The 15677-nt window shown below is 42.6% G+C and overlaps 1 protein-coding gene and 1 long non-coding RNA gene across 7 annotated transcripts in view; one reads left to right on the top strand and one right to left on the bottom strand.

Moving 5' to 3' along the window:
• zfhx4 (zinc finger homeobox 4) overlaps positions 1–13085 on the bottom strand; it is a 90510-nt gene extending 77425 nt beyond the window's left edge. For 2 of the 6 annotated variants that reach the window (XM_078938959.1, XM_023950365.2), the window contains exon 1: positions 4517–4744. The gene's annotated coding sequence lies outside the window, so the exon portion shown is untranslated. Of the gene's footprint in view, positions 1–860; positions 1307–4516; positions 4745–13000 lie in introns of those variants that run through there. The other 4 variants (XM_078938961.1, XM_078938960.1, XM_011488831.4 and 1 more) reach the window with 4 other exon arrangements.
• The window catches only part of LOC110017289 (uncharacterized), a 31610-nt gene continuing 25751 nt past the window's right edge, over positions 9819–15677 (top strand). Inside the window, exon 1 of the long non-coding RNA XR_002872385.2 lies at positions 9819–10002. This is a non-coding gene — a long non-coding RNA (uncharacterized LOC110017289). The remainder of the gene's footprint in view (positions 10003–15677) is intronic.

Below are 15677 nucleotides of genomic sequence, written 5' to 3'. Positions count from 1 at the left end.
CTCTCGGTAGCCCAACGATCGGTCTCCCTTCCTGGGCGATGGAGCCATCCACGCGTCGGTGGAGTGAGACTTTGAAACGGTGCGCGGGCAGGGGTTCGCGCATGTACGCAGTTTTAGTTAAGAAATTCTTAAATATATTAACGTTTGCTTGGGATTAAAAAAAATGACTTATAGCTGAGAGGGGATCGAGTCTGGAAGCTGCTTTACCGCGGCTGCTCGTCGTGGAAAGGTGCATATTAGCCGACTTGTTAAAAGCTGGACTTGTGCGCAGCGGTGCGTCCGGCTCGTGACTTCAAGTGCGATTTCTGAGGGTTAGAAACTGAAAGGAAGTGTCGGGAAGTGGAGGAAACGGCACAGCGGACGACTAGAAAGAAGCAGCTCGCAGCGTAAACGTCCGAGGGAGCGGACTCCAGGAAAGACAACACCATATCCGCACTGCAAAGCCACAGAAGCGGGGAGGAGGGGGGTGGGGGGGGGGACGGTCGTCTTCTTTCATTCTATCTAACCTCATCGCTGCATCCATACACCCCACAATAACATTCGTACGAACTTTCCAAAAAGGTGGATAAGAACGTGGTATCGTACTGTTCCACCGAGGACTCGTGCGTAAGAACGCCTCCAATCCTGTCACTTGCTTCTCTCAGTGGCCAAAACACTGGAGTTGCCCCCCTAACATCACGATTTCCGCTTATTCGGCACACAAAAAAACTCAACACCTGTTATCCAGGCAACCCCAAAAGTCAAAGATCCACCAGCGAGATAGATAATCGATACCCGACCCCTAAACGGAACACCCCAAACTACTCAATAAAAGTTAAAGGGAGAGGTGCAAAGGAAGAAAAAAAAAAAAAAAAACTTACTTTCTTCCCTCTCCAAACCGTCACCTCCGCTCCTCTCTTTGCTCTTGATTTTATAAAACAGTCACATCCAGCGGCTTGCGTAATTACACAACAAAAACGTGGAAAAACAGGGGAAATTACGATAATCCTCCAACTTTATAATGGGAAAAAAGGGGGTAAAATCACAAATGTCAAGCGCTTAGAGAGCTCTATCCCTTATTTTGGTTCCGGTGGCGGTGAAACGACGTGTCGACGGGCTGCCTTGCAGTTTCTCTTGTGGACGAGGGTCGGGGGAAACGGAGGAAAGGAAATGAAAATCCGATATGTCTTTATTCTGCTAATTATTATCGTTTTAGCCCTGTTTAAAAAAATGGCTGATTAAGTTGAGTGCGCATGTCTTTGTGTGTCTATTTCCCGATATGCACTCTGGGAATGGGTAGAGAGACACAGAGAGAGAGAGGGCGAATAGGAGAGAGAGAGGGAGAGAGGGAGAGGAGAGAGAGAAGGAGGGAGGGAGCAAAGGGAGACGGAGAGGGAGGGAGAGAGGAGAGAAGTGTAATTAGTGAGTTGATCAACAGTCTCCACATTGCAAATGACGCGCACACGGAGCCCTGGCGGCCGCATGGGTCTCTGCGCTTTGGAAACCCTTTTGTATGCTCAGGGCCAAATTACGCACAACAATAGGCGCGCGCTTCTTCCACACTAATCGGGATTCCCTTTAGGAAACACTTCCAAGAACACATTTTATGTTTTATTTTTATATTTTATAAACAAATTTGTCATAGGTTTACCTGCAAAAAAAGAACACAAAACAATAAAAAGAAAATAAAAATACGTCTTCTTTTCCACCATATCAGCTTGATTTATTTATTATTGATGATGAAACAGGTGCACTATTTTCCAAAGCGCAGAGAAAACGTTTCAGCTGGAAAATAATAATTGAAATGTTTTTAGTTTTTTTCTTTTCTTTTAAAAGTATATATCTAATAGGTTTAACTACAAGAAAATAAACTGAGCCACAACATGATGCGCATCAAACCGGATCTGCACCTTTAAAGAAAATATCTATTTTTAAAGTAAAAAAACAAGAAAAATCCACCCCACGCGCGGATTTGTATATTCTTTGCTGAAATATTGTTTTTCCTGAAAAATAGGGATTTTACTTTCGATCTGCTGATCTCTGCATGTGGGCTGCGTATAAACAGTTGAGCTTAAAAAAATCCAATCCACAAAGCTTCAGAGTAATCCACCACATGTTGGAAAGTCATCTTTGCCCTTTCGGGACCACTGAGGCCCCGTGTGGGTTCAATAGAGCCAAACTGCAAAATCCAATACAGGGTCACCCAAAAATCCCCCTCTCCTTTCAAAGCTCAATTCACTGGCGTCTACATTTAGTGTTTCTTCCAAAGTGCCCCGGTCTTTTAGCGGTATACTTTTTCAATGCAAACCGTTTACTGTGTTTCCCCCACCGGTTTCTTAATAGAGGCTTTTGGGCAATAGGAAGACTTTCCACAGTCTCAATCGGGGGGGAAATCAAGAGATCTTGTTCGCCTTCATGGAAAAAATCGAAGCTGGGGGTGAATTGAACTGCATGAGCCGGGGCTTGGGATGTGATGATAAGGCTGCTGCTGGCAAGTGAAGTACAAGGTCTCCTTTGCAGCCACATTGACTGGACTGCTCTCATACCAACTGGATCCTTAAGAAACCAAGGGATCCGAGCCCGACCCGACCCGAGGCTGTTTATTCTGGGTGTAGAGCGGTCCTTTTACTGAGAGGGTGGGTGGGTCGAGGTGATGAACACAGAGGCGTCACTTTCCACCCGGATCCAAGGCTCTTACTCTCGCCGCTGCTGCTGCAACTGCCTCCCCTGTCCTTCAGGGGGGTTCTCTAAGCCTGCCAGCCCTGGGAGGCGTCGCTCACACACGGCTTGGAGAGTCGGCTCTACCCGCTGCCGCTACGGACGCGCACCTAGTGGCGCATTGATCTGTCCAAAGCTGCACGGAATGGACCTATTTGTCATTTCTTACACCTTGAACGGAGGACTTATTTGAACACAAAGCAGATTTTCCCCCCCCCCATTTCTTTCTCTTTTTCTGTGCGCATTTCTGCGAGAGGATGCCCTTCTTTCCAGCTTTCCAGTGATTAAACAGCTGCGCGTGCCGCTGCCATTTTCAGCAAAGATGCGTCTGTTATTTATTTATTTTTGTTTGTTTTCCCCGAGAAAATGAGAAAGTGCAAAGCGGATTTAGAGAGCTGATACAGACTGCCGCTTATCTTAACCTCCTGCGTTTTGTAAATCCCCCTGTCCGCCACCCTCCCCTCTCTCCCAGCAGACGATGCTCTTTCTCTGGAGGACCGCTCGACAATAGACCGCCTTAGCTAATATTTCTCCCCATTTCCATATCAGCGGCATCCTCAATTAATTATAGATTTTTATCTGCATTCTCCGGTTTGGCACCGCTGTGCGCGCTTTTGCGCACGAATCAATGTGCGACTTATGTGGGTAAAGAAAATAAACAGCTGAGCTGAGCAACGTCACGGTGGGATCACCGAAAACTTTGATCAAGATGAGTGAAATAAAAATTTTTGGGTGGGATTGTCGTGTAATTATCCGGCATTAAAGGAGTTCCTCTCGCTCTGATGCATCAATACTCTTTTTAAAGGTAGGAGTTAAACCTTGAAGTGATTTTGTGTCACTTCAGCGGATCAATCATGAAATATCAATATATTGGCTGCATCATCACTGTATGATGCCATGTAAAATAACTGTTCAACTGATCAATCAATCAATATTTGATGAGGTCAAAGTCGAAATTCGATTGATTTATTTTTGGCTTTTGCTCAATTTGTTACATTTTTTAATAAATGTCTTAAGTTCTAAGTTATTTTATCCATCCAGTCCAAACACCTGCTCAAATTAATTTTTCTTTTAGTGGATGTCCATCGGACTTCCGCCTTGTTTGTCCAGTGCGTCGGCGCCCTCATGGGGTTACAGAGCTGACCCCCTCCGCCTCACCGGGGCAGACACAAAAGCACGCCAAAAAAGCTCCCAGCTCTGACCCGCAACCCTGCCACAGTGACCCACAAGCCCACTCAACACGCAAAAACAAGCCCCAGAAAGGCCCTAAAAACAAACAATAACAAGTGACACTCTCTAAAGCATAACACCAATGTGAGCCTTTCTCCCAGGATGTGCAGGTAAAGTCAAGAAAACCGCTACAAAAATGTTGAAATTTGCGCAAAAATCAATCGGACAGACCGTACATAATCCAAGAAATCAGAATATATCTCAATTCATAAAAAATCCATGAAATCGTTTACTTTAACAAATACAATCTACAAAAGAGCAGAAGTATAAAAAATAAAAAATAAAGGTGTCACTACATGTTCTTTCAGCTCAGCCTCAGAAGAAAAAGTCCAAAAAAGAAGAAAGCGGCAATTACTGAGAACCATAAAACATGAAAAAAGAAGGAAAACAATAAAACAAGCTAAAGTTTTTGCCTACAAACCATTAAACTATGGAGACATTTTCCCCTTCAGCCCTTAAAGCCACTCAGCAACGGTCGTGTAAAAACTTAAAATTCGCCCTCTCTTACCTTTGTGTTTTTTTTTAATTTTCCCAAACTAAAATAAGGCAGAGCAAAAAGAAGAAACATAAAAATGCAGTCTCGTGGTACCTTTGGTATAAAGCATTCCGTTTTCCTTCTTTTCTGTCTTTCTCTTGCTCAGTAGCGATCCGATAATAGCATATGGAAAGTGTTTTCAAAATGCCCAGATTTGGCACATTGTCATTGAAAAGAGAGGAGCGCAGTGATGCGGTGCTACAACAGGGGAAATGAGTTGCGGATTGGACGCAGCCCGCCTCGGTGCGGACTTATCCCACTTTAATTTAATATTCCGCAATCACACACACTAGTGATGGCATATAATTCAAGGAGAAATTCAGAGGGAAGGAAATGCTTTTGTGTGTGCGTGCGTGCGCGTGTGTGCGCGTTATTTTTTACACCACTTTATTTGATTAAGGAGAGAGGCAGCACAATATTGTCTTTTTAAAGTCTGTTTCCCCCTTCTTTTTCTTTTTTCTCAACTCCTAAATCAGATTTTTTTTGTCTTTAAAAAACATGAAACAATAAGATATTTATTTTTGTTTGTATTCAGGTATTTATTTACAAATCAACTATCTTGACTTCTGTGCGCAACGGTGGCACACTGGAATCTTCCCTAACATAAAATCGAGACCCATAAACGCTTGTTTGTAAAACACTGAACCCAAAATCAATGTATTGGGTCATTTCAATCGATTATATAAACGAAAATCCATACGCAACATGAGACCGGTATCAGCCCACTCTTCCGCTCCCTTTTTAAAGAGAGGGAGGGAGAGGGAAAAAAAAGCAAAGAGAAGAGCAGAAAAAAAGGAAAGCTATTGCGCCTGCATGGGCTAAAAACAAAGAGCTGCTTTTTTGCCTTATAGTCCAAGATCAGAACTTCTTTAACATTTTCACGTGGAGGACTAAAAACAGCACCTTACATCAAGGGGGTATGATTTAATTGGATTATGCCCCTGGGATTTTCAATATTCTTTTTCTTTCTTTCTCTTTTTTGTCATTGATTTAGAATTTCTTCCTGCTGTGACTGAGGTGATACAAGTGAAACCTTTGTTCAGACAATTTACTTGAAATTACAGGGAAATAAAACAATTCCTCATATTGACCCCTACCCCCCCTGCATCCCTCCCCCATGGGCACCCTTGGCCTTGAAGCTTTCTCCAAGTCCGATTTTTGATGCTTATATGTCAAAGTGCTTCCAGATGAACGCGGACAGTCCTGATGACCACAATTAGACGAGTGCCTCTAATCAAAATCAAAGCGGGTGTACACGGGTTTGCGCAGCATTCGGAGGGGGAGAGGAGGATGGGGGGGGGGGGGTCAAGGGGAGTCGTTTCTGCGCACCTCCCCTTCCTGAACTCCATGGAGGACCCCGTTCTATATCTTCCACCTGCACGCCGAAGTATCCCACTTCAGCATCCCACGGCCGAGCCCCTTCAGGCGCTGCAATCACACATGCAAATGCCCAACCCCTAGACGCATGGAGCTGGACAGCCGGTGCGCGCCGTCAAATGAGCTGTTGCATAAACTCTAGTAATATGCAACATGATATTAGGTGAGGGTGGGGGGAGGAGGAGGAAGAGTGGGGGGGGGGGTAAGGACAAGCGGAAGGGTTAAAAATGGGTGGTGCCAGTCATGTAAAATTTACACAGGACCACAGCTGTTGGGGCTCTCGAGCTAGGGAAGACACAGGGAGGTGGAGGAGAGGGATAGAGAGGTGGTGGTGGGGAGGGGTAGCTCTTGAGACTGAGGGGTGAAGGGGGTGGACGGGGGTAAGGGCAAAGGCTGGCGAGGGGTCCTGTCGATGCAGCTCTGCTTATTTGATAAGCACAATCTGACTGGGACGCAAAGGGGGTCGAATCTGCCATGATACCCCCCCCCCCCCCCTCCAATCCAAAAAAAAATATACACAAGTTTCGATACAACCATGAAGAGGATGCGGGGCAAGACGAGACACATGGGGAAAAGGGTGAGTTGCTAGATAAAAAAAATGACCTGAAACGCATGCAAACCTGACGCGCACAGTAATTTTTACTGACTTCACATTTGTTTAAAAAAACAAAAACCCAAATCACCAGCCGTCCAGCCCAAACCATAATCACACCTCAGCAGAAAAGCAAAAAACAAACAAGAACTGAGCGCTTTACTGAAGAACCCACTGGACCATAAATTCTGACTAGAAAGGGTCCCAACGAGGTAACATATAAGTACACACACACACACACACACAAACACACTGACGCAGACGCGCGCGCACAGTTGTTTCCATTCAGCCTCGCTTGGCCCTGCTGCACTCCTCCCACTTACCCTCTTGGTATTCCGATCTTCTTTTATTGTTGAACTCTGCTTAATAGGCACGCGTCTGCAGCGTGTCTTCCAGATATTACAAAAAAAAGTGAATTTGACCGCCTCTCGTCAGAGTAGACAGGAGCGCGCGCATCCACACCCACCCGCGTCAAATCAAACCCAGTTAAACGCTGAACTCCGCATTGATTATCACTCAGATCCTTATGACTCTGCAGACCAAAACAGCACAGGTTTGAATACAGTTTCCTAAAATGGTATGTAAAATAGATATAAATATTTTTTAATTATAAACAATGCAAAAAAAGGATTCCAGTAATCATAAATTAAATATGTTGGATTTACCTATTCAAAAACTGTTTTATGACAACAGCAACAATATTAATAATAATGAAATGAAATGATATAAAATGTTACATTACAGTTTGACTTTACAAGAGGCCTGCTAGTTATTGGCCTAATGAAAGTGAGACCTCTGTCTTTACATGGCTTATTAAATTGCTTTCTTCATGACAACCCAGCAGCTTGAACATGTCAATTAAGTGGTCTGAGAGGTCCTTTCAGATCTCCAAGAGCCCCCGCTCTCCTCTCATGGGGACTGTCACCCCTCCACCTTCCTAGCCCATCATCCATCCATCCGTGTGCCCCCCCCCCCCAACCCCCAACCAACTCTTCATCTCCACACCCTTGCCTTTTCCGTTGCACACTCAGTGGGGCATCCCAAATAACCCAGTCAGCACAGAGGAGTCAGTCCAGTGGTAACAGATTGACATCTTGACCTTCAGGGCAAAAATATTTTCCTACTCTGGCAGTGTTTAGTAAAAAAACTCAAATGCAGTAATAATTAGAAAATATTTATGTTGTCTAAAAAGCCCCAGACAAGGTTTTTGAAAAGGATTTGAAAAAAAGGTTTTAAAAATGTTTTTTGAATGTCTAAGTAATTCTAAGAGAAACGTCTGAACTTAAATAATTATTTATAGATTTATAAAAGTCCCTTGTAGAAGTTAATTGCTTTAATTAATTCATTAAAACCATAATGACATTTTTTTTCTACTGCGAAGAAATTTTTGTTTGTCAAAAAAGCAGTTTTGACCGACTTCCTTTTTCAGCTGCGAGCTTATCCACAATCTACTGCCTGGACTGCATCTAACAAGCTAAACAAGTCAGCCCAAAGACATTGTCAATGCTTGAAAGAAAATTCAGAGTACGGATACAAAAAAGGGAAAGGGATCATCTTTTTTTTTTTTTCTTTTTGAGGCATGACGTGACCCCTGAAAGATGCTCGTTGGCTTTATCACTGCAGCAGAGGAGTCCTTATAAGGACTCTTCATCCTCCTCTCTTAGTGACCATCATTAAACCTGATGACCAGAGTTCAAGCGGCCTGTTCTGTAAACACCTACTGGAGCTGAAGGCCACCACAGAGTCCTGCTGTATGTGAGAATCTGACCTCTGACCTTTAATTTGATTTAAGGCCAAAAACTCTTTTTTTTTTTTTTTTTTTTTTTTTTTTACAAATAAATTAATGTTAACATACAGGAATAGAGCTATTTTTTGTAAAAGCAGGTATATCCTTAAAATGAAATTCAAAAGTTAATCTTTAAGTCTGTTTCAAGGCCCACTAGAAACATAAATTGGTTTTAAAGTTAAAAGATTTTGAAATTTTATATGCAAAACCGACAAAAACGTTAATTGGAAAAAGGTTGATTTATTCTAATCATATCGATCATTTTCATAGTGTCTACATCTGGAAGAAAGATGAAAGCATTTGCTTTCAACACAAATACATTTGCACACCGACTCACACAAGAACACAAACTTTGTTATGTTTTCAATTTGGGTTGAAATGTAGACATTTTCCCTTGGTTGCATAACTGCCATCCGTATCGCTCCTCCCTTCAATTAAATGCTATTTCTCCCAAACAAAATGTCAGAATCATTCCACACAGGGAAGTTCGACTGTGATTTCTTCTGAAAGCTATGTGTCTTTCTCTTAGATGGTGTGTGCATTTGTATGTGTGCGTGTGTGTGTGTGTGTCCCCTGACCTCAAATGTAACTACTGGGATCACAGGGAGATGGAAAAAAGGTGACTAAGAATACACTGATTTCACAAGAAGAAGCAACGCACTAAACAAATCTTTAACAGCATATATGTATATTTATATATATACTAAAATAAATGCATATATGTGAGATACAATTAAATGATATATTTAATTAATATGATTATTAAAAACGGCAGATTTTAGTAATTAAGTACCAAGAAACATCAAATCTAAAAAATAATTTTCATCAATATACCACAGAAAATTTTTTTTTGAAACTTGCATGAAAAATACACAAATGTTTTTAGTGACATTGTTATGTAATTGAAAGCTCAAAAGAAATTATAAACAAAAAGAAAACAATCATTCTGCAATAAACTGTGCTCAGAAAAAATCTGTGCACATTTCATTAAACACATTTTCACCTCATTTAAAGCTCTGAAATGTCTGGGCTGCAGCTGTTCATCTGGTCCATTTCTACACCGGCATGCAGACATGCTCGAATCCACAGAGGGATTCCAAGATGGCCGCACACCTGTCATGGAGGTGGATTGTCCTAGTTATGTACGGAGATAACCTCAAGGCCTCCGCAAACTACGAAGACCCAACAGACATCCCTAAGTTGCTGGTTCAAGCCTGGTCAAACGCCTGCCGCTCGAAAACCATTCACTGCCCCTCACAGAGAAAGAATAAGCCCTTGCTGTGCATCCTTTCCTTTTCCATCCTTCTATCTGTCTGTCTCCCACACCCTCACAAACACACACTTCCTTTTTCTTTCCCTCCATTGCCTCCTCTCTCTGTGTCTCTCACATCTGAAGCGCTGAAATGCACCCCAGGGCCAAATCGCACAGAACAACCCCTCTGAGCCAGAGAAAAAAGCTGGAATCCGTTTGCCCTGATATTTCACCAGCACCAGCCAGGAGCGAGGGGAGAGGGAAAGACAGAGGGAGAGGAGAGAAAGGGAGAGTGAGAGAGGGGGAAAGAGACTGGGGCAGAGAAAAAGGGATAGATGGGAAAAACGGCAGACCAGGGCTGGATATATTGGGGGTGTGAGTGCCGCGCTGTAGGCTGTGGGCCGGTCAGAAGAGTGCAAGGTGTTGCTTCTAGGTGTGGTTGGGTTTGCAGAGAGGGAAGAGCATGCATAGATAGAGTGGTGGAGTAAAAAAAAAAAAAAGAGGGAAAGATGGAAGGATTGGTCATGCGCAAGGTAAGAGTGAGGCTTTGTTTGATTGTATGTGGTGGTGATGGGGGGGGAGGTGGGGAAGTAAGGATTGTATGGTGGGGGCTGAAGCTGTCGTCTGTGGGGTTATTATTATTGCAGGCAATCTTTGTGTGTGTGAGTGTGTGTGTGTCTAAGAGAGGGGAGTAGAGATGAGGAGATTTGAGATTCAGCTGTGAGGCCATTATTTTTTTTCCTGCACATGTCATGTGGCAAAAATAAGGTTTGAGGTCAGACACTTTTTGACATCACCAATTTTCTTTTTCAAGGTTCATTGGCATTTTTAACGAAGAAAGCAAATAAATAAACAAAACAAAAAAACCATGAATACCGGGGTTGACCGGTGCGTTTAGGCCTCTCATTGACTGGCAGGTTCTATTGGGAGAACCGCACTCACGTACAGCGTGTGACGTCCGCTTACACAAACACAAGCAAGGCCTCGCTGATTAACATCAACCTCACAATCCCAGCATTACCCCAAGAACTGCTTTGACAGTGAGAGCGGAACTGATAAGAAAAAAAAAAAAAAAAAGAAAAGAAATACGTACGAAAACCTGAAAGAAATGAAGGGCAGATCAGCAAAAACTGAGTGGGAGAGGAGGTTTTTTTTCCCCCCATTTCACCCAGTTTAATAGGACGACAGTTAATGGGCCCTTTTTTATCGGGCGCAGGCATCAATCAAGAAATGTCAGGCGGCGGCTGAATCTGGGGCTGTGGTCCTCTTCACAGATGACTGATTAGCAAGCCAAAATCACCAGATCCATCTTCCGACGGTCACTTTTATTACAGTCATTTTTAAGGTGACAGCAACCTGCCTTGTCTCACAACACTGGCCACAGCATATATATTCTCATCTTCTCTCGCCCTCTCTGCATCTGTCTTCCTCCCTCTTTCTGTCACTGAGCATTCAGCCAATTGTTTCTTCTTCTAACTACTTTTATCAGGCTTTTCTATTTCTCCTCTCCTCACACCCTGTTGGCACTTATTCTACCATTCCACGGGGCAGGTTTAGGGAAATCAGGGTCAGGGAGGTGTGAAGAAGAGGCAAAGGAAAGACAGGTGGGAGAGGAGAAAGTGGGACCCCTGTGTTCTCCGTTGTACCAGAGGTGTGTTCTGAAGCCCTTACAACCGTTTGCTCTTCAGAAAGGGCAAACAATTTTCTTTTGCACAGTTTTCATGCTGTCTTATATTAGAGGCAGACTCCTCCATTCCAATGCATGAAATGACTGCTAATGAAACTTTTTCCGCAACAAGTTTTTGTCCAGAACTGCCTTTACAAGGCTGCACTTAAAAAAGGACACAGAAAAACATGAGGTTTGCAGGCCAAGAAGTGCTAAAAATTTGTTTTTAGGGCCAGCGTGTAATAATATGTTCCTGGAAGAGGTTTGTCAGGAAATTATCTTGGGGTAAAATTTTCCTTTTGGAGCTTGTCAGTCAAATTTCTCATCTTTTGGCGCTTCACTTTATTTACAGGCTGCATTCAAAATAAATCACTGCATCAAATAATCATTGTGCAATCATTCAAAATGGCAGCTGAGGTATGTTTAACCAGCGGTTCGCGTACGTTTGTGTGTGTGTGTCACTCTGAGTAAGTGTGTATGAGGCCAAACTTGAAAGAGCACTCCTGTGTCTTGGCAGGAGATATGCTAATCGCAACTGACATCAATCTGAAAAATATCAGCCGGAGTAACATGTGTCTGAGATTACATTTACAACCTTCTGAGCAAAGAGGGACAGTGCAACACAAACACACACAGACGCACATGCATAAGTACACACACAGAAAAGGGAAAAGTGGGTCAGGTAAAACAAGCAAACGTATTTCAGAGACAGCCTGCCATTTACAATGTCCTCAAAAAACATCTGACTGAACAGCTTGTCGAAACATTAAGGGCTCAAATTTGAAAGCTTAAGGATCACTCCATCAAACAAATGTATCTTTTGTTTTTCTCTGCAAACCTAAATGCTAAAATTCAGAAACAGAAGAGCGTTTTCGTTTGTTCTGACTTCCAAAGCTTGAATTTTACAGTTTTTTATTTTTTTTCTCAGTGAGGATGGCGCGGAAATATAATATTTTTGGGGGGTCTGTGGCATGCACTATAAGGAAACCCAGGTCACATTTGGCAATGAAGCACCTGAACATCCGTGTCACTAAGATGGATGTAAAATACGTGCCCTGCTAAAGCTGGTTTGGATAGAACCCATAGATTGGTGTAGGCAGATAGAAAGAGACATGCAGACACATATGAAATCGCAATAATAGGGCCAGCAGCTGCGGCTCACTAAGTGAATAGAAGATATAGTGGATCAGTCCTCCCCTAAGGTTAGAATCAGATCTGGGTTTGCGAGTGAGAGATATAACAGGTTGGGTGCATAAAAAGAGCTCCATGTCAGTGTTTATCAACATTTGAAAGTTTGAATTTGCACTTTAATTCTGTCACACACACCTAAACGCTCCGGGTTCTAATTCTCAGCTTGAAAGCATCAAAACGGAGACAAACTTTGTTAGTGGTGTCTTCCCCTCTTTTCTTCCCTCTGCTTCTGCACGCACTCGCAGTTTGGCTGCAGGGCAGAGGAGAACTCTGAGGTCTGACGGTGAATTCGTCCCGAACATCCGCCAATAAAAGATTGCTGCTGCATTTTACGCTAGAAACGTTTGATGACAAGCAGTAACTAGCGTGAAATTCCCCCTAGATTAAATGTCCAAGGAGTTGTATTCCCCATCCGGAACGATGCGCACATCTGTTGGAGTGAACACACACATATGCACGCGCACAAAACCTGTGTAAACCTCACCCGGCACATAGCTACCCCTCAGCAAGGGGGAAGGCACAGGAAGCAAAAATACATTCTCAGAAACAGACATACAGTCTAGTCAGGCACAGCTGCATGCAGACAATGTGACATAAGCAGGCGTACAGTATATGCTCTATAAATCGAATAACACATAAATACATGCATGTTTGTCTGAAAAACACTGACTTACTCTGAGGCGTTCAGACTGAAGACACACTGGGGGGCAAATCATAGCAGACTTGCAATGTGTTTGGCTGATTACCAGTCGAGGAAACAGCAGATAGAGCATGCTCACACAGCCACCTCCATCCTCCTACACAAATATGCACACTCACACACATACCTGAGTGTTGCTTTGTCAATATGCGGATTATATTAATCATCAGAACTTTTATTCGGCATGGTTTTCCTTAATTTTCAAATCTCTTCACGCTCAAGAGTTAAAGCCTGAGAGCATATCGGTCTCAAAGTTGTTTGATTTCTGTTTACAAATACGGCCATGCGTTTCAGGCGAGCGCTTGTACCAAGAGTGAGTGATGGAAATCAAACAGGAGAGAAAAAGAAAGTGGGATAGTTAACATGGTGTTCTGACTCTGACAGCATCCTTCTTTTTCTCACACCTCCTGGTGCGGTAGAGCTCCTCTGCATGTGCGGAGACTTTTAATGGACCGCTAAACCCACAAAGTGTGAGTCTGGTGACAAACACAGCCATAGGCATCAGAAGTTCAGTCTGTCACAGCCTTCAGTTCCTACTAACACTAGACAAGAGTGTTATCATGCAAGAAAAACTAAAGAATCCAACTGTCCTTAAAAAAGGAGTATTTTTGTCAAACAAACAGAAAGTTTGTTGGTATTCAGTTTTAACCTTAGCTAAAATAGCATTTAGGTTTTAAGTAATTCTGATAAAACAAAAGACTTTGTAGTTTTTAAAAGTGGATTTTCCCACATTAAAAAAAGATTAATTCATGTCAAACAAAAGTCAGACTCAACAATTGTGTTTTCTTTCCTCTTTAACTTTTTTTTAAGGTAAAACTGATTTATATCAATTTTTATATCTTTATACCTCTCAGTTTACATCATCTTACTGCAAATGATTAATTCACCCTGATGTTTTACCAAAAAAAATAAATAAATTACACTTTCATAGATGCAAACCTTTCCAAAACCTTAAACATCGCTCCAATGGTTCAAATTACCCTGCACTCACAGTTTGAATGTACTAAATGCTGGAGAACATTAATTCAACCTAAATCTGAAACTCTGTCCCGCCAAGAAACAGTACATGCATCACCATAAATTGAATAAATTCTAAAATCTGACACACTGTGGTCATTTATTTTATACAGTGTGCAGAGACACCTGGTTCCTATGAAAAACTTCCAGATGTTTTCATGCGAACAAAGTCAAGACAGAGTACGAAAAGGTCAGACACAGGTAAGCCTAAATAAAGTCTCTAACAGGGCTGCTTTACAAGCCTTCGTTAAAGATATTGATTCAGTCATAAAAAAGCACCATTCTGCTTAGTGAAGAGAAAGTTGCAGCCCACAGCTTGTCTGTACATATCTCCCCTTTTGGCGTGTGTTTCCCTTACCACAGTTATGCGCCATAATTACATTAGACTTATGACCTTTTTGAAGAGCAAAAGGGACCAAGAACAATCCTTGAACGTCTTAATTCGATCCATTTCAAAGACGAGAGGGACTGAGTTTGAAGAAGGAAGGAAGCGGCTGCACACTCACGGTGAAGGAGGGGGTGCCACGCTTTTTTTATTTTTACTCCATATATTCAGTGAACGCTTCTTCGGTTATGCAAGGGCTAATTGACTTAGATGACAAACATTCCCCAAATATTGGTTTAACAAACTGCCCTTCTTCCTTGTTTTCAAATCAGATTATAGAGAGCGGACACAGCAGGGGGGTGCAGGGTTTGATGATTTGGGACAAACGTGTGTGCACACGGGCGTGCTCAACTCCCTTACAAGAAATTCTCCAAAAAAATCCCACATTCTTTACACCCTAGACTGTGTTATCAACTGTAAAGAGAACCCAAAAAGCATGACTATGACAGAGAAGGATGAAAAGCAATATTTAAAAGGAGGAAGGGACAAGCAGGGAGAGAACAGGACAAAGCACTAACTAGGAAGCAGAATTCAACTGGATACTTTCACAGCTTTAAACACGCTTGAGTTAAAAAGCCGTGTGTGTGTTTGGAAGTGTGTGTTTGCACGATATTGACAAGCTCAGCCCCTTGATCTGTGAAGAGGAGGTGATGGTGTCTTAAGAGTTGGCTGTGTACAAATTGTGTAGATTTAGCCAGTGGAAACAATCACGTAGCGTGTATGTGGATGGAGCTACTGAAAGCACTTCCTCAGAATAACTGGTGAGTTGGACTACCTGCTGGCATGAGCTAAGCTGTAGATCAATAAAAAGTCTGCGTGTGTGTCTGTATATGTGAGAGGGCTTCTTGTATATGTTTATTTGTTTGTGGGTGGGAAGATGTGGGTGCGGGCATTTGTGTGTGTTTGTGTTGGGGCAGCATGGAGCTACTGGAACACTTTCTATATATGGCTCCTATGATGCAAAATCAGGTTTTATGAAAGCAATCCAACTAAATTGCTGCAATAAATCCCCACTAGCCAACGTTTTCTTAAGTGAAGCTAACAAGTGTTAAAATTCTTTCTAAAATTACACGTGAATGAGAACATATTCAATGTTAGCAACAGCATTTAGGTCAATAATACAGTTTAGACAACATGCTGGATCGATACGCGCAGAAACACCCAGCAGTACACACATGCATGCATTCACACCAGTTCAGTTGCCATGGCGGCCGTCTGCTTTTTGGGTTTTCCTGTTGCACCTGTGATG

This window comes from Oryzias latipes, chromosome 20, assembly GCF_053564925.1.
Source record: "Oryzias latipes strain Hd-rR chromosome 20, Olatipes_Hd-rR_3.1".
NCBI classification, from domain to species: Eukaryota; Metazoa; Chordata; class Actinopteri; order Beloniformes; family Adrianichthyidae; genus Oryzias; species Oryzias latipes.
Note: the sequence above shows the minus strand (reverse complement) of the source record. Positions and strands in the feature narration are given on the sequence as shown.